This window comes from Zingiber officinale, chromosome 4B (genome assembly GCF_018446385.1).
Source record: "Zingiber officinale cultivar Zhangliang chromosome 4B, Zo_v1.1, whole genome shotgun sequence".
In the NCBI taxonomy this organism is placed as follows: Eukaryota; Viridiplantae; Streptophyta; class Magnoliopsida; order Zingiberales; family Zingiberaceae; genus Zingiber; species Zingiber officinale.
Genome location: NC_055993.1, coordinates 40,492,247 through 40,514,520, shown reverse-complemented (window position 1 = coordinate 40,514,520; position 22,274 = coordinate 40,492,247).

Genomic DNA, 22,274 nt, shown 5'->3' with positions numbered 1-22,274 from the left:
AAAATTTATGTCATTAAACGATCTCCTATATATATATATTAATTTTAATAAAATAAATTAATTGCCACAATTAATTTTAATAAAATAAATTTTAAAATATAAAATAAGATTAATAAAATTTATAAAATTAAAGAAGCTTTATAAAAATAAAAAAATAAAAATTATTTTTAATCCTTTTAATAGCTAAATTACAAGGAAAAAACATGAAACAAAACTAAAAGAGAAAAATAAAAAAAATTAAAATTACTTGGTGCTGTTTTAGTGAAAACACCTTGGTGTTTATTGATTTCTTCAAAATATCACCATTTTGATGTTGATTTCGTCAGAGGATCATCGCCTTGGTTGTTTTCTTTAAAGTATCACCAACTTAGTGATGATCCAAAGATGGAAATATCAAGACTAGATTCTCGCCTTCAAAAACTTTTTCTGTCAGTTTCAAGAAAATATATAAAAAAATTTATTTCTTTTTATTTTTGACACAATGATATATTCAGACCTAAACACCTACTACTTTTGAAAAAAATATTTAAAAAATTTAATCTAGTATACTTTTAGTAGGGTGTCATATTTGGACCTAGACATCTTTTTTGTCTGCCCTAGCGGTAAGATTGGGTTAGCTAGTACGAAGCAGAGTTACTATCATATTAGTTTTGTCTACCTTAAATTTTTTTAAAATAATTTTTCTAAATTGATAAGGGTTATAAATCAAGAGTTTTTGCGTATGATGAGACTTAAGAGAGTGAAAGGAACTTATTAGATAAAGTTTGGGTGAAATTGATTTATTTAGGTTCATCAATTAATTTTGATCAAAACTTATTAATGACTTAAATGTTTCTAAAATCTTGAACTTTTAATATGGACAAGATCAAATAGTATAAGGAAGTTATTAGTGTTGTTCTAGAGTAAATAAGAGACGTTTAGGTTCAGATATGATATTGTGCCAAAAGTAAAGAAGGCTTAATAATTTTTCTAAAGTGATAGAGATTAGGGATCAGGATTTTTTTAGCATGGTCAGATTCATATATAAGAGTGAAAGGAATCTATTGGATAAAGTTTAGATTGAAAGTGACTTAAATAGGCCTATCAATAAATTTTGTTTAAAACTCATTAATGACTTGAATGCTTCTGAAATTTTAAAATTTCATCATAGAAAAGATCATGAGAATATAAAATAGTTATTGGTGTTGTCCTAGAGTAAATTGGATGTGTTTAAATCTAAATATGATATTTTATCAAAAATAAAGATGGTTGAATTTTGTAAACAATTTCTCTAAATTAACAAAGGTTATGAATCAAAAGTTTTTTTTTTTTTTTTTTTTTTTTTTTTGCATAGTGAGACTCATGAAAGAGAGAGAAACCTATAGATAAAGTCTAGACTAAAATTGACTTATCTAGGTCGATGACTTAAATGCTTCTGAAAATTTAAAGTTTTAGCATGGACAAAATAAGAAGAGTAAAGAAAGTTATTGGTACTATCCTAGAGTAAATAAGAGGTGTTTAAGTCTAAATATATGCCAAAAATAAAGAAAGATGAATTTTTTAAACAATTTCTCTAAACTTATAGAGTTCATAAGTCAAGAGTTTTTGAACTGATAGATTCAAGAAAGTGAAAGAAACCTATTTGAATAAAGTTTGAATTGAAAGACTTATTTAGGTATATTAATGAGTTTTATTCAAAACTCTTTGATAAATTAAATGTTCCTGAAATTTTAAATTTTTAGTATGGGTAAGATCTAGTGCAAGAAAGCTATGATTGTTGTTCTAGAGTAAATAAGAGGTGTTTAATTCGAAGGCTATTTTTTTTAAAATAATTTTTAAACTAATAGAGGTCATGATTAAAATGTTTTTGAGTAGGTTGAGACCCAAGAGAGTCTATTAAACTAAATCTCTTGATATTCCATCTTTAAATCACCAAGATAGTGATTTGATAAAAATGCTTTGATGAAATCGGTATCAAATATGATGATACTTTGACGAAATCAACACCAAGATAATGATGCTTTGAAAAAATAACATCAAAGTGATGATGCTTTCGCTATAGCAACACCAAAGTATTTTTTAATTTTCTATTTTTTAAAAAAAAATTATTCCATTTTTCTCTTATAATTAGCTATATATATATATCTATATATATATATTTTATTAACCGTTTTTTTTTAAATTTTTTTATTAAAGCTTCATTTTTTTGAAAATAATGGATAAATTAAAAGCATAATGTTTAATGACTTTTGTATGAAATTTTTGATAAAATAATTAAGTTTTTTTTTCTTGATCGGTTTGATTCAGTTTATTTTAATTTAAATAAGAAATTAGTTTTTTTTTATTTAGAGCTAAAAGGCACGAAGGATATTTTAGAAATTAAGTGTTTAATTTAGGAGCGGATTTATATTGGGACCAGAAAAGCATGCGCCCCTCTTCAGTCCGGATCCTTTGGGTTGCAACCCTGGGTTTGTTTCGACCAGGGATTGTTAATAGGTGGGATCTCATAGATCCTACTTGTATAACAGGTGGAGTCCATGAGATCCCATCTGTGAATGAAATGATCTATGCTCTGAATTATATTTTACGGTCCAGAAGATCCATCCCCCCCTAATTTTTTTAATAACAATATTTTAGTATTGATTTTTTAAAAAATTATATTAGTATATATATTATTTGGCCCATTTAAAATTAAATATGTATAGTTGGTCTAGTAAGTTTTGAAATTTTTTTAAAACACTTTATTTTTTATATTTCAATTAAATATAATTTATACAGGAGATGTTATTATTATATAATATATTTAATAATTATTTTCGTCTAGTATCTTAAATTTAAAATCTTAGATTCACCCTTATGTGCTTAGATAAATAAAAGTATGAAGCATCTTTTAAAAAATTCAAAAAACTCAACGCTATTGAGGAAATTTTATTGGACTTTTTTTAACTATCATCAAAATAATATATACATGAGTATTTATAGTTATATAACTATCTTAAAACTTCCATGCTCTTTCAAGTCAATTCAATAAAGTCAATTCAAGTGTTTTAATTTCACATGCATTCACATAAATTTGGTGGCATACATATATTATTTTATCCCTTTGTAAAAGGTCGTTTTAACTTTAAACATAATTAAGGATTTTTGCTAAAACTTATTCATATCCTAAAATACTTATTTTGGTTAGAAAATTATACTGGAAAAAATAATGGAGCTTTAGGTGAATAGTTCATTTTTTAATTTTTAAATTATAATTTAATATAAATAAATAAATTTATTTCAACTCAAAAATAGACACAGTTATCTTATTAAATAATTCAAATAATATAAAATTTAGTTCAACTTAAATCATTCACAATCCAAATAGAGTCCACATTCAAGCTTATAACATCGTTACTTTTGATTTATATGATTTTACTATTTAACAAATTTCGTCCAAGAAATTTAGAAGAGCTTTTAGTTTGTACATTTTTTATTTTTATTTTCTGTGAAAAAATATTATTTAATTGATAATTTCTACATCTATTTTTTTTTAAAAAGGAAATATCATTCTATGATAGATAAAATAAAGAATGTCTAAAAATTATTTTATATTTTCTAAAAAATAAAAATAGAAATCAAACGGTCCGAAATTTGTCTTTTTATTCTCTTTCCCTCACTGAAAAAATATTGTATAATCTTGTATTTATAAATGTTATTAGTTCATTTATTAGGCAACATTCAATAATAATAAACATTATTATTGATTTTAAATGGGGTTGCAAAGTGTTCAATTATTTTTGCTATTTTTTTAAAACTTCTACTCTTCTTATTTTAACAAATAATAATTATCACAATAAAAAAAATCCTGCATGAATATCTTAGTTTACTCATTTTTTTTTTCACAATTTATATAAATAATCTATTTGACATGACCACTCACTCGTTACTGTTGGTGCAGTCGACCTATAGAGTTTCGATGTTTGATAATATATCTAAATCTGGTCAATTTGACTAAGGGTTAATCCAAACAAGATTTGATGTTTGGAATAGAGTAGTCTAGTCAGGACTAGATGACTAGCAAGGAGAAGTCATAACTGGAGGTTAGGCAAAGTGGAAGTCCTGGTGAGTAAAGGCAAAAATCCACTGGAAGTCATAACTGGAGATCAACTCACTTGGTTACCAGGATTCATAAACTCTAATACTTAGCCTGGAGGTTTAGAGTTCGAATCTTGGTGAAGGCAAAAATCCACTGCCAGGGGTGGAAAGTCCTAGTGAGTAACGGCACGGCCAAGGGTCGACGACATGAGAGGTCGCCAAATGGGCCGCCAAATGGGCCAAGAGGGCCGGGTCGTTACAATAAAAAGGCGCCTTTTATTGTAACGACCCGACCCTCTTGGCCCATTTGGCGGCCCATTTGGCGACCTCTCATGTCGTCGACCGTCGGCCCTTATGTCGTCGGCCCATTTGGCGACCTCTAATGTCGTCGACCGACGACCCTTGGCCGTGCCGTTACTCACTAGGACTTTCCACCCCTGGTCAGTGGATTTTTGCCTCCCCCAGGATTCGAACTCTAAACCTCCAAGCTTAAGTATTAGAGTTTATGAATCCTGGTAACCAAGTGAGATTTTTATTGTAACGACCCGGCCCTCTTGGCCCATTTGGCGGTCCATTTGGCGACCTCTCATGTCGTCGACCGTCGGCCCTTATGTCGTCGGCCCATTTGGCGACCTCTAATGTCGTCGACCGACGACCCTTGGCCGTGCCGTTACTCACTAGGACTTTCCACCCCTGGCAGTGGATTTTTGCCTCCCCCAGGATTCGAACTCTAAACCTCCAGGCTTAAGTATTAGAGTTTATGAATCCTGGTAACCAAGTGAGATCAACTCACTTGGTTACCAGGATTCATAAACTCTAATACTTAAGCCTGGAGGTTTAGAGTTCGAATCCTGGGGGAGGCAAAAATCCACTGCCAGGGGTGGAAAGTCCTAGTGAGTAACGGCACGGCCTGTTAGGACCAAAAGTAGCTAGAGGGGGGGGGGGTGAATAGCTCGTCGCTTGCTCGTTGTTCGGCGTTGCTTGCTTCTTCAAGGGTATGCAGCGGAAATACAAAGAAACACTCACACAACGCTAACACGGTTGGTTTACTTGGTATCCACCTCACAAGAGGTGACTAATCCAAGGATCCACACCACGCACGCACCCTCCACTATGAAAACACTCCTTTTCGGTAACTACCGAGGGCGGAGAAGCCCTACAAGACTCTCAGTACAAGAAGAAAGGAAAGGGAAACAAAATACAAGCGCAAAGCTTACAATGAGTACAGAAAACCCTAACCGTAGCTTCTCTTCTTGCCTTTGATCCGCCTCTTGACTTGGAAAGCTTCCAAGATCCTTCAAGAACTGGCGATCTGATCTTTGAGAGCGCCGTGGAGGAGTTGGCGAGAGATCTGGAGTGAATCGGAGAAGGGATACCGAAGACAACGTCCGCCTGCGGCTATAAACCCGACGGATCCCGATCGATTCGAATGTTCCCATCGATCGGGAGGCTTTGGATCGATCCATGGATCGATCCAGCGCTTATCGCTCGAAGCGCCGGATCGATCCACGGATCGATCCGGCGCTTATCGCGCGAAACGTCGCCCCAATCGATCCATCGATCGATTGGGACCTGAATCGATTCAGCGATCGATCCCAAGCTCGCTGGGTAAGGTCTGGATCGATGCACGGATCGATCCAGAGCCTGAATCGATCCACTGATCGATCCAGCACTTGGTTTTTGCCCAAAACCAAGTCCCAAACCTCCCTAACCAACATCCGGTCAACCTTGACCTGTTGGTACATTATGCCTGGCATCTGGTCACTCCCTTGACCTGCCAAGACTCCCCACCAAGTGTCCGGTCAATCCCTTTGACCCACTTGGACTTTTCTCGTCGTGCCAAGTATTCGGTCACTCCCTTGACCTACTTGGACTTCCACCAGATGTCTGGTCAACCTTGACCCATCTGGATTTCCTCATGCCAAGTATCCAGTCAATCCTTTGACCTACTTGGACTTCCCAACACCAGATGTCCGATCATCCTTGATCCATCTGAATTTTCCCTTGCCTTGCTTCACTCACCAGGACTTTCACCTAGTTTCACTCACTAGGACTTTCCATCTGCCTAGCTTCACTCACTAGGACTTTCCATCTGCCTAGCTTCACTCACTAGGACTTTCACCTGGCTTCACTCACCAGGACTTTCCATCTGCCTAGCTTCACTCACTAGGACTTTCACCTGGCTTCACTCACCAGGATTTTCACCTGGCTTCACTCACCAGGATTTCCTTCTGCCTAGCTTCACTCACTAGGACTTCCCAGTCAAGTATCCGGTCACTCCCTTGACCTACTTGACTCTTCTTCAATCAATATCTTATTGTCAAACATCTAAACCCAAACCAAGACTCAGCTTGGTTAACCAGGTCAACCTTGACCTGAGGGACATTGCACCAACAATCTCCCCCTTTTTGATGTTTGACAATACCACAATAACACTTACAATACCACATGTAAGTTAGACTAATCCCATAGCCTCATTCTTCATGCCACTAGGTAATGAACACATAAGTTAGACTCTTCATTCTCCCCCTAAGAGGGCAAACTCCCTCTAGGTAATGAAAGCCTAACTTACTCTCATTTACAAGTCCTTTCATTCTCCCCCTATTGGCACACATCAACCCCCTACTAATAAAACACATCAACCCATCTTTGGACACATATCAAACTATGCTCCAATTTTGGGCACACTTCAACAACTCCATTTGTTGAAGACTCTCCCCCTGAAGAGTTGCTCATCGTTGTTCACAACATCACTTGTTGTGACCAACACGATAATGAAGGTCCCATACCCTTCATTTATCCTTAACTTCTCCCTCAATGTAGACAAATACCCAACCTTGAGCATTTTCTAACCTCTTGAGTTCTCACTTGAAATAATGAGGATATCCACTCTCCATCAAAGTTCAATCGCTCAACCTTGAGCATTTTCACAACAGAAGGTTAACCACCTTCCAAGGTTCATGAAAAATAGTTTTTCATGTCTTTAAAGAGTCCCTCCCCCTAAATACATGGTGGTAACTTCTGTCATTGCACCAACAATGACTTGGAATCCCTAAACCTTTAGGAAACCCAAATTTAGAAGTTTTGAGGTTCAAATACTCAAAATTTGAAACAAACCTCAACCTAAACTTCAATGAAGTCTTCCTTAACCAATCCATCCTTGTTTTCACATGAAAACACCCTTTGTATGTATACAAATGTATTTTAGGGGTTTGGAATGGTTACCTAGACTCAAAGAGGTTCAAAGATGCTGAAATCAGACCTTCCCAGCCAAAATCAGCAACTTGAATCGATTGGAGTTGGGTTCCAATCGATTGAACCTATCTGAATCGATCCACTGATCGATTCAGACTTCCTGGATCGATCGGCTGATCGATCCAGCGAGCTTCTGCTTGCGGGAGACTTGCCTTCTGAATCGATCCACGGATCGATTCAGGAACTCCAATCGATCCATGGATCGATCGAAGCTCTGATAGTTGCTGAAATTCCATTTCAGTCAACTTCAGAAACCCCTAGAAAATTCTACAAAAATCCAAAAATCATAAAATTTCGTGTAGACATTATTTAGGGCATACTAAATCATGGAAAAATAGTTTTCTATGAAAATACTTCATATTTTCAAAGATTGACACAAACTTGAAAACTTGCAAAAACTTTAGCGTTTTCTTCAAGTTTGTGTCTAACTATTCAATGGTGATTACTATCAAAAGATAGCCTTCACCAAGGTTTTCCAAAAACATTTTAAAAACATTTTCAAAATCAATATCCCATCATGTTCCTTGGGCATAATGCACATGACTTGTACATTAGCTTTCCCAATGATGGGAAAACACATAACTATGTGTTTTGATGAATTTAAAAACTCAAGAGAATGCACTAAATCAACATCTTGAGCTTTGTTCATCATCCTAACATCTCACTTGTATCTAATGTGCACTAAAGCACATACAAGTCATCTTATAGGTCTTTGTGAGATGTAAAGTTTGGTTTTGCCCTAATCTAGGGATCATGCATATCTATCTAGGCATTTGGAGTGGTAAACATCCACCAAGGATGTCACTTGTTAATAAGTGTTGTTAAATGCCATTTTTCCTTAATTACAAGGAATTAAACTAATGCATGATAATGTTATGGCATACATCAAAATAAAATAACTTTCAAAAGAAAGATTCCTATAACTACATGATGTATGTATGACATGACATGGTATTTTTGTATTTTCCATGATAAGTCATGAATGTAAAATACAAATTAAAATAAAATATGATGTCATGGCATATTATGGGCAAACACTCATGGCAAGATTTAGCATAAATAAAATACCTAGATCAACTATCTAAGTATCCTTAAAATCTTAGCTAAACTTACAACTTAAACCTAGATTGCCCTAAAGTGCTTCATGAAAGTGCCAAAGCCTAAATTGGCATTTCTACTTCCCTTGATTAATTTATGCCAGTCAAAATTAAGCATGTCCTCAAATGTTGGCATATTTCATTTTTCCTCAAGATTGATTACATAAATCAAGGCCCGGATTACCTTAAATTTCCTAAGAACATACCAAAATTCTAACTTGGTAGTTCTTATTGAATTTCCCAATATGTGCCATTTTAAGATAAAATCAATTTTTCACCACTAGGCACATTTTACTCTTTCAAGGAGTAAATAATAATTTCATTTCATTTTCAAAGGTTAACAAAAACCTTGAAAATGCTCCTTGAGTGTCAATTTCCTCAAAGTTGGGTTAACTACCCTTCTAATCGGAGTTGACACTCTCTAACCCATCTATGGGGTAGAGAAGATGCTCCTAGGAACCCAACACCTATTGGTGCTCCTTGGATGCTCTAGGTACTCACTAGGGATAACTTCCCTAGATACCTTTCTAGTGACTTTGTTGGGCTTCTTAGAAGCCTTGGTCACATTTTCTAGATCAACTATAGGGATAGCCTCCCTTGTGACCTTGTTAGTGACTTTCTTAGACTTCTTAGAAGTCTTAGTCACTTTGGTTGCAAAAATACTTCTAGGGATATCTTCCCTTGTATCTTTGACTTGACCTCTAGACTTAGGGTTTGTTCCATAGCTATATGGAACCCTATGATAACTCGGCACATCCTTTTTAGCTTTGGGTTTGTATCCCAAACCTCTATGGCCATTGGATGACTTTTGTACCCCTAACCCTAGGCTATGCTCATTTTGCCCCAATAGGATATTTTCCATCCTTTTTAGGGTCTTTTCCATTTTATCAAGTCTTGACCTTAAGACTTGATTTTCTCTCACTAAGTCCTTAGATTTTGATTTTTCATTACACCCATGAGCATTTTTGTTTTTGGGCTTGTATCTATTATCCTTAGTGTTCTTGCCCAAATGTCCATCTACCTTCCTAACCTTAGGTTGGGTAGTTTTAGCATGTAGGGCCACATGCTTTTCTTTAAAGCCCTCATGCTTTCTATTCTTATGGTAAATTGCATTAAAATGATAAAAATTAGAACTAACATGCTTTTTACCATAATGTAAAGGGGTAGGCTCAATAAAAGATACCTTCTTCTTTACCTTGAAGGCTCCCCCTTGACTTGAGCTTCCTCCATGAACCTTGACCACCTTCTTCCCCTTAGGGCATTGACTTCGGTAATGCCCTTTTTGTTGACACAAGAAGCACACAATGTGCTCCTTGCTCTTCTTTGTCCCGGGGGTGGTCTCCTTGGGCTTCACCTTGCCCTTTTGTGCCACTTGGCCCTTCTTCTTGGCCAGTTTAGGGCACTTGCTCTTGTAGTGCCCATGTTCCCTACACTCAAAGCATATAATATGATTTTTATTATTAATTGAAATATTTATACCTTTGCTTGTAGGGGCGGCATCTTTTCCTTTGGATCCGGAGGTAGAAGCTTCCTCTTGATCGGACCTTGATTCTTCTCCATTTGATTTTTCTTGACTTGTGGAGGTAGAATCTTCTTCCTCTTCTTCGTCTCTTGACCCGGATGTAGAAGCTTCTCCTTCTTCTTGATCCGGTGTCACCAAGGTTTGCTCCCCCCCAATCCTAGAGGTGGAGGCTTCATCATCTTGAATATGAAACAAGGAGTATGCTCCCTCCTTGTTCCCTTCATTGCATTCCCTTGAGGATGAAGCTTCTTGGATTTCCTCTTCTTCGGAGGTTGAGCATCTCTTAACCTCGGAGTCCTCCTCTTGATCTTGCTCCAAAGAGTCACCCTCTTTGGATACTTCTTGCTCTTGTACAGTGGAGGGGATCTCTTCATGAAGCTTGACCAATTTGCTCCATAATTCCTTTGCATCTTCAAATTCTCCAGTTTTGCAAAGGATGGTGCTTGGCAATAAATTGACCAAAAGCTTGGTCACTTTGTCATTGGCCTCACATCTTTGGACTTGCTCCGAGCTCCATTTGTTTTTCTTGAGAAGCTTGCCCTTGGAGTTTGTTGGAGCTTCGAAGCCTTCCATTAGAGCAAACCATTGCTCTATCTCCATCATAAGAAAATTTTCGATTCTTGATTTCCAAGAATCGAAGCTTGTGGATGTGTATGGTGGAGCCACCCTTGTGTCAAATCCAAGTCCATCTTGGAATTGCATCTTGAAGTTGAGCTTCTTGAAATCTTTGACTTTGACAATTTTGCTTCAACTTCTTCACCCTCTAGCTTTTCTTGATATGCTTGACTCTTCCGGCGATGATTCCGGTGAAGAGCAACCTTGCTCTGATACCACTTGTTAGGACCAAAAGTAGCTAGAGGGGGGGGGGGGGGGGTGAATAGCTCGTCGCTTGCTCGTTGTTCGGCGTTGCTTGCTTCTTCAAGGATATGCAGCGGAAATACAAAGAAACACTCACACAACGCTAACACGGTTGGTTTACTTGGTATCCACCTCACAAGAGGTGACTAATCCAAGGATCCACACCACGCACGCACCCTCCACTATGAAAACACTCCTTTTCGGTAACTACCGAGGGCGAAGAAGCCCTACAAGACTCTCAGTACAAGAAGAAAGGAAAGGGAAACAAAATACAAGCGCAAAGCTTACAATGAGTACAGAAAACCCTAACTGTAGCTTCTCTTCTTGCCTTTGATCCGCCTCTTGACTTGGAAAGCTTCCAAGATCCTTCAAGAACTGGCGATCTGATCTTTGAGAGCGCCGTGGAGGAGTTGGCGAGAGATCTGGAGTGAATCGGAGAAGGGATACCGAAGACAACGTCCGCCTGCGGCTATAAACCCGACGCAACGGTCGGATCCCGATCGATTCGAATGTTCCCAATCGATCGGGGAGGCTTTGGATCGATCCATGGATCGATCCAGAGCGCCTCTGTGCTCTGGAAAAACGCCTGGATCGATCCACGGATCGATCCAGCGCTTATCGCGCGAAGCAGCCGCGTCCCAATCGATCCACTGATCGATTGGGACCTCTGGATCGATTCACTGATCGATCCAGAAGCTCTCTGTTCGCTGGGTAAGGTCTGGATCGATGCACGGATCGATCCAGAGCCTGAATCGATCCACTGATCGATCCAGCACTTGGTTTTTGCCCAAAACCAAGTCCCAAACCTCCCTAACCAACATCCGGTCAACCTTGACCTGTTGGTACATTATGCCTGGCATCTGGTCACTCCCTTGACCTGCCAGGACTCCCCACCAAGTGTCCGGTCAATCCCTTTGACCCACTTGGACTTTTCTCGTCGTGCCAAGTATCCGGTCACTCCCTTGACCTACTTGGACTTCCACCAGATGTCTGGTCAACCTTGACCCATCTGGATTTCCTCATGCCAAGTATCCAGTCAATCCTTTGACCTACTTGGACTTCCCAACACCAGATGTCCGATCATCCTTGATCCATCTGAATTTTCCCTTGCCTGGCTTCACTCACCAGGACTTTCACCTAGTTTCACTCACTAGGACTTTCCATCTGCCTAGCTTCACTCACTAGGACTTTCCATCTGCCTAGCTTCACTCACTAGGACTTTCACCTGGCTTCACTCACCAGAACTTTCCATCTGCCTAGCTTCACTCACTAGGACTTTCACCTGGCTTCACTCACCAGGATTTTCACCTGGCTTCACTCACCAGGATTTCCTTCTGCCTAGCTTCACTCACTAGGACTTCCCAGTCAAGTTTCCGGTCACTCCCTTGACCTACTTGACTCGTCTTCAATCAATATCTTATTGTCAAACATCTAAACCCAAACCAAGACTCAGCTTGGTTAACCAGGTCAACCTTGACCTGAGGGACATTGCACCAACACGGCCAAGGGTCGTCGGTCGACGACATTAGAGGTCGCCAAATGGGCCGACGACATAAGGGCCGACGGTCGACGACATGAGAGGTCGCCAAATGGACCGCCAAATGGGCCAGAGGGCCGGGTCGTTACAATAAAAAAGCGCCTTTTTATTGTAACGACCCGGCCCTCTTGGCCCATTTGGCGGCCCATTTGGTGACCCTCGGGTCGTCGACCGTCTATATGGCCCATTTAGCGATCTCATGTCGTCGACCCAAAACATTACTAGGACTTTCCACACCTGCCTGGTTTTGCCCCAGATTCGAACTCTAAACCTCCGAGCTTAAGTATTAGTTTGAATCCTCGCAACCAAGTGAGATGATCTCACTTGGTTGCAGGATAACTCTAATACTTAAGCCCGGAGGTTTAGAGTTCGAATCTTGGGAGGCAAAAAGCAGGGGTGGAAAGTCCTAGTGAGTAACTGCACGGCCCGGTCGACGACATGAGAGGTCGCCAAATGGGCCGCGACATAAGGGCCACGGTTGGCCGCCACCCGAGGCCAAAGGGCGGGTTGTTACAATAAAGGCGCTTTTGTTGTACGACCGACCCTCTTATTCCATTGTGATCATTGGCGACCTCTCATGTCGTCGACCGTTGGCCCTTATGTCGTCGCCCATTTGGCGACCTCTAATCGTCGATCGACGACCCTTGGCCCGTTACTCACTAGACTTTCCACCCGCAGTGGATTTTGCCTCCCCCAGGATTCGAACTCTAAACCTCCAGGCTTAAGTATTAGAGTTTATGAATCCTAGTAACCAAGTGAGATGGTTACCAGGATTCATAAACTCTAATACTTAAGCCTGGAGGTTTAGAGTTCGAATCCTGGGGGAGGCAAAAATCCACTGCCAGGGGTGGAAAGTCCTAGTGAGTAACGACACGGCCAAGGGTCGTCGGTCGACGACATTAGAGGTCGCCAAATGGGCCGACGACATAAGGGCCAACGGTCGACGACATGAGAGGTCGCCAAATGGACCGCCAAATGGGCCAAGAGGGTCGGGTCGTTACACCGGTTCCACTGTACAAAAATTTTTGTACAAGTGTCGAACCTTTCCTTAAATAACCTATTGTGTTCTTTAGAAGTTAAATTAGGAATCATAGACGGAACTTAACATCATTGATTCCAAATTTAACTTATCTGTTCTTAATGGTTTAGATTTGAATCGCAAGCGGAACTTAACACTATTGATTCAAATCCACCTAAGTTATTAATTCCATAAATATTAATTTCTAAAATTGACTTCCAGGACTGCATGGCGAGGCACATGACCTTCTTGGATATGGGAGCAACCACCACCGCCTAGGCAAAGCTTTTTAAGGAAAGCTAATATTTATTTCCTTAAATAACGCTAGGTTTGTTAGAATGTATACTAAAAGCCTAGCTTTTGGTATAAAACATTTATCTAGAAATAAGAATCACATTGGTCAAATGTCTACATTTGTGATAAATGTAGTTGTTCAATTAATTTATATTGTAGATAACATGGTGTGTGGTGTCACACACAGAAGATCATGTTATCAGTACCTTATAAATTATAAACAGTAGCTAACGACCATGATGGAAAGGAACAAACCATTGGAAGGTTGTAGTGTAATTAGATGTTAGTTTATCTTAACTATATAATTACACTAGTACACTAAGAGTGTATTGAGTAGGACCATTAGAGGTCGTTTCTTTTATACTGACTTTATAAAGGAACAAAGACCTCAGTTATTATGGAAGTGTGTGCTCTTAATCCTAATATAATAACAAGCACATATATTTGATATTTATTTCTTTAATTTATCAATGGGTGAGATTTAGTTCGATGAATCAATAAGCCCGATAAGTTGGGAAATTATATCACTTATAGTGTGTGTTGTTGATTATAGAAGGAAACTGTGTCCTAGTAATCTAGGTTGAGAATGTCCCCAAGAGGAGCTCATAAGGATTGTCATGTTAAACCCTGCAGGTGGACTTAAGTCCGACATGATGATGAAGTTGAGTGGTACTACTCTTGGAGCTAGATATTAATTAAGTAAGTTGTCAGTAACTTACTTAATTAGTGGACATTTGTTATCTTAAACACAGGGAGACTAACACACTCATGATAAGAAGGAGCCCAAAATGTAATTTGGGATTGGTGCGGTAGTTCAATAATAGTTCTCTAGTGGAATGAATTATTATTGATAAAATTAAGTTGTGTGTTCGGGGCAAGCACGGGATGCTTAATTTTATCGGGAGACCAAAACCAATTCCTCCTCTCGGTCCCTATCGTAGCCTCTAGTATATAGAGATTTATACCCACCGCATACCCACCTTCTTACCTATCCAATGGGGTCGGCCAAGCTAGCTTGGAACCCAAGCTAGGGCCGGCCAAGACCAAGTGGATGAGCCATGTAGGTGGCCGGCCAAAGCTTGGGTCCCAAGCTTAGGTGGTCGGCCACTAGAATATTAAAAAGGATTTTTATTAAAATTATTTCTTATGTGGATATCATAATTTTAAAAGAGAGTTTAAAAATTAAAATTTCCTTTTATAGCTTTCTACAAAAGATTAAGAGAAGAGATTAATCTCTTTCCTTATTTGTAGTTTAAAAGGATGGTTTTAATTTTTGGTAAAAACTTTCCTAATTTGTAAATCATCTACATGTTTAAAAGAGGGTTTAAAATTTGAAATCTTTCCTTATTTGTTGATTAAAGGAGGATTTTAAATTTTAAGAAAACTTTCCTTTTTAACCATGTTCATGATTTAAAAGAGAGTTTAAAAATTAAATATTCTCTTTTATAAGTTTCTACAAGAGATTAAGAAAAGATTTGATATCTTTCCTTATTTGTAGATTAAAAGAGATTTTAATTTTTAGAGATAACTTTCTTTTTATCCACATGTTTAAAAGAAAGATTTTAATTTATAAAATTTCCTTTTTATTAACCTATCATGAAGGGATGAAAATTATTGGAGAATTTTTTTATAAATTTCTAGAGACAAATTAGGAAGTTTTAATTAATTAAAACTCTCCTTGTTTGTAGCTTTAATATGGCCGGCCATATGAATTGATGAGAAGAAAATTATTTTTAATTAAATAAATTTTATTTTTCAATGGCAAAAGAATTAAGGAAGTTTTTATTAAATTTTTCTTATTTGCAAAGACCAAGGATTATAAAAGAGGGGGCAGAGGAGGCTTCATGGTGAAGAACTCTATTCTATTTTTCCTCTCTTTTCTCCTTGGGTGTGGCCGACCCTTTCTTTCCTCTCCTCTCCTTTGTGTGGCCGAAACCTTCTCATGGTGGAGATAGCTTTGGTGGCCGCATCTAAGAAGGAGAAGAAGGAGAGAAAAGAAGCCTCTTTTCTAGCATCCCTTGGAGCATGGTGGTGGTGGCCGAACCTCTTCATCCTAGGAGAAGTTTTGATGGCCGAAACTTGTAAGGAAGAAGAAGGTGCTTGGTGGTTCTCATCTTGGAAGATCGTTGCCCACACAACGTCCGAGGTTTGAAGAGGAATACTGTAGAAGATCAAGAGGTTTTTCTAAAAGGTATAACTAGTAATTTTTCTTTCCGCATCATACTAGTTATTTTTGGAAATAATACTAAATACAAGAGGCATACGATTCTAGTGTTTCGAATTTATTTTCGATATAGTGTTCTTTTGTTTTTCTTTTCCTTGTGATTTGATTGTTCTTTTCGGTTGACCTAAAGTTATTTTAGGAAATTAAATATTAGCTTTCCTTAAAAGGTTTTGGCTAGTCGGTGGTGGTTGCTCCCATATCCAAGAAGGTCATGTGCCTCACCACGTCAGTACTGGGAACCAATTTTGGAAATCAATATTTAATGAAATTAATAACTTAGGTGATTTGGATCAAACGTGTTAAGTTTCGCAGGAGATCCAAGTCAAAACCTAAAAGAACAAATAGATTAAGTTTTGGATCAAACGTGTTAAGTTCCGTAGGCGATCCAAAATTTAATTTAAAAGAATACATGGTAGCTAGGAAAAGGTTCAGACCTTTGTACAAAATTTTTGTACAGTGGAACCTCTAGGTTTTCCGAGTAGCAACCAACAACCAAAAAGAACAATCGAATCACAAATTCGAAAAAGAAGAAAACACAAACTTGAAAAACTATTTTGAAAAACTAGATCTAATTGCCTCTTGTATTTAGAATTCTTACAAAGAAAATAACTAGTATGATGCGGAAGAAAATTACTAGTTATACCTTCTCTTTGTAAGCTAATGACCTCGAGATTTTATGTCGTATTCTTTGCCTCGCCTTGGACGTCGTGTGGGCGATGATCCTCCAAGATGAACACCACCCAAAGGCTTCTTCCTCTTCTTCTAAAATCCGGCCACCACCACCACCAAGGAGAAGAGAGCAAAGGGAAAGGAGAAGGAGAAGGGGTCGGCCACACCAAGATCTCCAAGCAAGAGAATAAGAATTGTGTCTCATGAAGCCCCCTCACCCCTTCTTTTATATTACTTTCCCAAGGCAAATAAGGAAAAACTTTTTACAAAAAATAAAATCATCCAAGAGTTTTTCCTTTTTCCTTTTTATTTTTTCCTTTTCTTTCCTCTTGATTGAATCAATCACCAATTTTAATTTGTGATGATTTTAATTAATTTTAATATGGCTGGCCCCTTGCTTGGGCACCAAGCAAGGTGGCCGACCACCTCATCAAGGGAATAAAGGAAATATATATTTTTTATAAAATTTTACAAGAAAAACTCTTATAAAATTTTACAAGCTTTCTTTCCTAAAGTAGGAGTTAAAAAATGAAAGTTCTAAAAATTAAAATCATGTTTTAAAATTTAAAACTTCTCTTACAAATTTCCTTTTTTTTAACATGATGATAAAAAATTTTAATTTTAAAACTTTTCTCCTTTTTTTTTTTCCTAAACCATGAGGATGGTTAAAAAGGAAAGTTTTAAAACTTTTAAAACTCTCTATTAAAACATGTGGCATAATTCAAATAAGGAAAGTTTTAAAAATTAAAATATCTCTTTTAAAACTTATAGTTTTCTACAAAGAGAAGATTTTAAAAATTCAAAACAACCCTCCTATTTGAATTAATCTTGGCCGGCCCTTACAAGCTTGGCCACCAAGCAATAGGGTCGGCCCCTATACGAGGATGTGGGCGGCCATTGCTTGGTCACCAAGCAATGGTCCGACCCCCTTCTTGGACACCAAGAAGAGCCTTACATTTGGATGGACTTGAGGCTATAATGAGGCTACGACAGGGACCTAGAGGAGAAATTAGTTTTGACCTTCCGATGAGCTTGAGTATCCCGCACTCGCCCCGAACACACAACTCAAGTTCATCGATAATAACTCATTCAACTAGAGAGTTATTATCGCACTACCACACCAATCCCAAATTATATTATGGGCTCCTTCTTATCATGAGTGTGTTAGTCTCCCTATGTTTAAGATTATGAATGCCCACTAATTAAGTAGGTTACTGGCAACTCACTTAATTAATATCTAGCTCCAAGAGTAGTACCACTCAACTTCATTGTCATGTCGGACTAAGTCCACCTGCAGGGTTTAACATGACAATCCTTATGAGCTCCTATTGGGGACATTCTCAACCTAGATAAATAGGACACAGATTCCTTCTATAATCAACAACACACACTATAAGTAATATCATTTCCCAACTTATCGGGCATATTGATTTATCGAGCTAAACCTCACCCTTTGATAAGTCAAAGAAATAAATATTAAATATATGTGCTTGTTATTATATTAGGATTAAGAGCACACACTTCCATAATAACTAAGGTCTAGTTCTTTTATTAAGTCAGTACAAAAAGAACTTACCTAAATGGTCCTACTCAATACACTTAAAGTGTACCAGTGTAATTTATTAATCAAGATAAACTAATACTTAATTACACTACGACTATTCTGATGGTTTGTTCCTTTCCATCTTAGTCGTGAGCAACTGTTTATAATTTATAAAGAACTAATAACATGATCTTCTGAGTGTGACACCATACTCCATGTTATCTACTATATAAATTAATTGAACAATTACATTTAACAAATAAATGTAAACATTGACCAAATATGATTCTTTTATTTCAAAATAAATGTTTACAAAAGCTAGGCTTTTAGTATACACTCCAACAGGTAGGTGGTGGAAGTCCTGGTGAGTGAAGTCGGGCCCTAGCGAGTGAAGTTAGGAAGAGGAAGTTCTGGTAAGTGAAGCCAAACAATGAAAGTCCTAGTGAGTAAAGCTAGGCAACCCTAGGGAGAGATAACCCTAGGTTACTTGAATTCTGTTAACACTGTTTTGCCTTATCATTTTATCTATTGTGCTAACTCAGTGTTATAGGGATGTTCGGCTAGGTCGACGGGTCGACCGGGTAGCTGGCACGAAGTCCAGACGGGTCGACGGGTTGACCGGACGTCTGGCAGGTAAGTTAAGGTAAGTCACTGGAAGGGAGTGACTTAGTGAGAACGTGTTCCCAGTTAGTGAACTTAGGCATCGATCTAATTTAGAACCATTTCGTGAATCTAAGTTGAGATCGTGACTAGATTCCGGCCTTGGTGAGACGGAATCTAATTATTACTATGTTTTACTATATTTATGCTAACTTTTGTTTTGCAGGGTAGTTTAACTTTTATTTTACCTCATACTAACATTTTCTTGCAGGAAAAGAAATTTATGGAAAATGGTGGTCCGGGCGTCCAGAAGGCAAAAAACTTATCTCGTCGCAACGTGGAGCGCGCTGATTGGCCGGACCGACGTCACGGTCCAGGCGCCCGGAGCACTCCTATATAAGGAGCCTACCTCTAGAGCTGAAGAAACAACTGCTTCTTACGACTGCTCTATTGCGCTCTGCTCCTGCGATGCGACGACACTTCTCCGACAACTTGCGGCTCAAGTTATTTTTAATTGTTGTCGATATATTTTTTTAACGAGTTCTTGTACTTTCATTTGTAAACTCTTTTCGAACTGCTAGTGAATTACCGAACGAAAACACTCGACGAGTGTGGGCCTTAGAGTAGGAGTCGACGAAGGCTCCGAATCAAGTAAAACTGGTTCGTGTTAGCATTGTGTTTTGTGCTTTTTCTGCTACTTACTCTAATTCGATAACAAATTTTCGATCGCTATTCACCCCCCTCTAGCGACTTCTACGATCCAATAGTTAATGGCCTATTCAGACTGTCCAACTCATCCTTGATCAACCTATCTAGCTCGATCAAATCGATTGATATATTATTTGAACATAAAATAGATTAAAAATATAGCAAGGGTGAACAGTCAATCTCTTCAATGAAAATAATGTTAGTATCTTGATGTAGTGATAAAAGGGGGCCCACCCGACACGGGTCAACTGCCGAGGTGGAGGTCAAAGTCAAAGTGGTCAATAACAGGGTGTCAAAAGGCTCGCCTACAGTGTATGAGCGAAGGACCTTATTAGGGCCGCTTGGGGCAATCAGTGTTCGATCGACAAGAAACTTGTCCGAGTTGACCACCCGTGCAACTCGGGATAATACGGTAAGACAACCAGATACTCAGTGTGGATCGGTAGGACGTGGAGGAGACCGAAGAGCTTGTCCGACCAGGAGGGACAACCTACTACACCCAGTCACCGTAAGGAAGAGCAGCTGAGGCCGACAGAGCAGAGGAGTCCTGGCCGAGCGGCTACCCCGCTCGGCCAAGCAGCGAGACCATTATTATATCTCTCGATATCCTTTTGGTAGATAGTGTCGTCGACATGAGGCATGAGCAACAGGCGGATCATACGATGGAAGCTTCTATTGTCTTGTCAGGGATATGCATGCCCTGTTGAGGTATGGTGTCAGAGACACTTTCTTGACATGTCCTTTCATAGGATACATTGGAGAACATGTCCATACCTCGAGGAGCATGAACATCGCTCACTAGGGCTCTATATAAAGGGGGGGTCCAAGTACCGACGGAGGTACACGTTATTCACTGTTTGCGCTTGTATTACTATTGCTTCGCTTTCATCTACAATTCCGGTGACTGACTTGAGCATCGAAGGGTCAACGTCGGGGACCTCTTCCCTGGCTTGGCACTGACGTTGCTTGTTTTGTAGAGCAAGACGTGGTCTATAGCTAGTCAGTGCAACAACCATATCCCCAGCTAACCACCTTCCCGTTTTCGAACAGGATCATTTTGATGTTGTTTGTGAGAACACAGCCTGCATCCGAAATAAGAAGATGGAGGACGCTGGACAACTCACCACGGTGACGCTGACAAAGGAGAAGCTCGATATGCTTATACAAGCCCAAACAGTAAGGATAGTGGAGCAACAACAATAACAAGCGTTGGTCGAGTGCCAGGCGCATGAGCTCGTGGCATCAACGGAAGGGCATCAAGCAAGATATGGAGACCGAGCGGAGCATGCATCTGTTAGAGTGTATACTAAAAGCCTAGCTTTTGGTATAAATATTTATCTAGAAATAAGAATCACATTGGTCAAATGTCTACATTTATGATAAATGAAGTTGTTCAATTAATTTATATTGTAGATAACATGGTGTGTGGTGTCACACACAGAGGATCATGTTATCAGTACCTTATAAATTATAAACAGTAGCTCACGACCATAATGGAAAGGAACAAACCATTGGAAGGTCGTAGTGTAATTAGGTATTAGTTTATCTTAACTATATAATCACACCAGTACACTTAGAGTGTATTGAGTAGGATCATTAGAGGTCGTTTCTTTTATACTGACTTTATAAAGAAACAAAGACCTCAGTTATTATGGAAGTGTGTGCTCTTAATCCTAATATAATAACAAGCACATATATTTGATATTTATTTCTTTAATTTATCAATGGGTGAGATTTAGTTCGATGAATCAATAAGCCCGATAAGTTGGGAAATGATATCACTTATAGTGTGTGTTGTTGATTATAGAAGGAAACTGTGTCCTAGTGATCTAGGTTGAGAATGTCCCCAAGAGGAGCTCATAAGGATTGTCATGTTAAACCCTGCAGGTGGACTTAGTCCGACATGACGATGAAGTTGAGTGGTACTACTCTTGGAGCTAGATATTAGTTATGTGAGTTGTCAGTAACTTACTTAATTAGTGGACATTTGTTATCTTAAACACAGGGAGACTAACACACTCATAATAAGAAGGAGCCCAAAATGTAATTTGGGATTGGTGCGGTAGTTCAATAATAGTTCTTTAGTGGAATGAATTATTATTGATGAAATTAAGTTGTGTGTTCGGGGCGAACACGGGATGCTTAATTTCATCGGGAGACCAAAACCAATTCCTCCTCTCGGTCCCTATCGTAGCCTCTAGTATATAGAGATTTATACCCACCGCATACTCACCTTTTTACCCATCCAATGGGGCCGGCCAAGCTAGCTTGGAACCCAAGCTAGGGCCGGCCAAGACCAAGTGGATGAGTCATGTAGGTGGCCGGCTAAAGCTTGGGTCCCAAGCTTAGGTGGCCGGCCACTAGAACATTAAGGAGGATTTTTATTAAAATTATTTCTTATGTGGATATCATGATTTTAAAAAAGAGTTTAAAAATTAAAAATTTCCTTTTATAGCTTTCTACAAAAGATTAAGAGAAGAGATTAATCTCTTTCCTTATTTGTAGTTTAAAAGGATGGTTTTAATTTTTGGTAAAAACTTTCCTAATTTGTAAATCATCTACATGTTTAAAAGAGAGTTTAAAATTTGAAATCTTTCCTTATTTGTTGATTAAAGGAGGATTTTAAATTTTAAGAAAACTTTCCTTTTTAACCATGTTCATGATTTAAAAGAGAGTTTAAAAATTAAATATTCTCTTTTATAAGTTTCTACAAGAGATTAAGAAAAGATTTGATATCTTTCCTTATTTGTAGATTAAAAGAGATTTTAATTTTTAGAGATAACTTTCTTTTTATCCACATGTTTAAAAGAAAGATTTTAATTTATAAAATTTCCTTTTTATTAACCAATCATGAAGGGATGAAAATTATTGGAGAAATTTTTTATAAATTTCT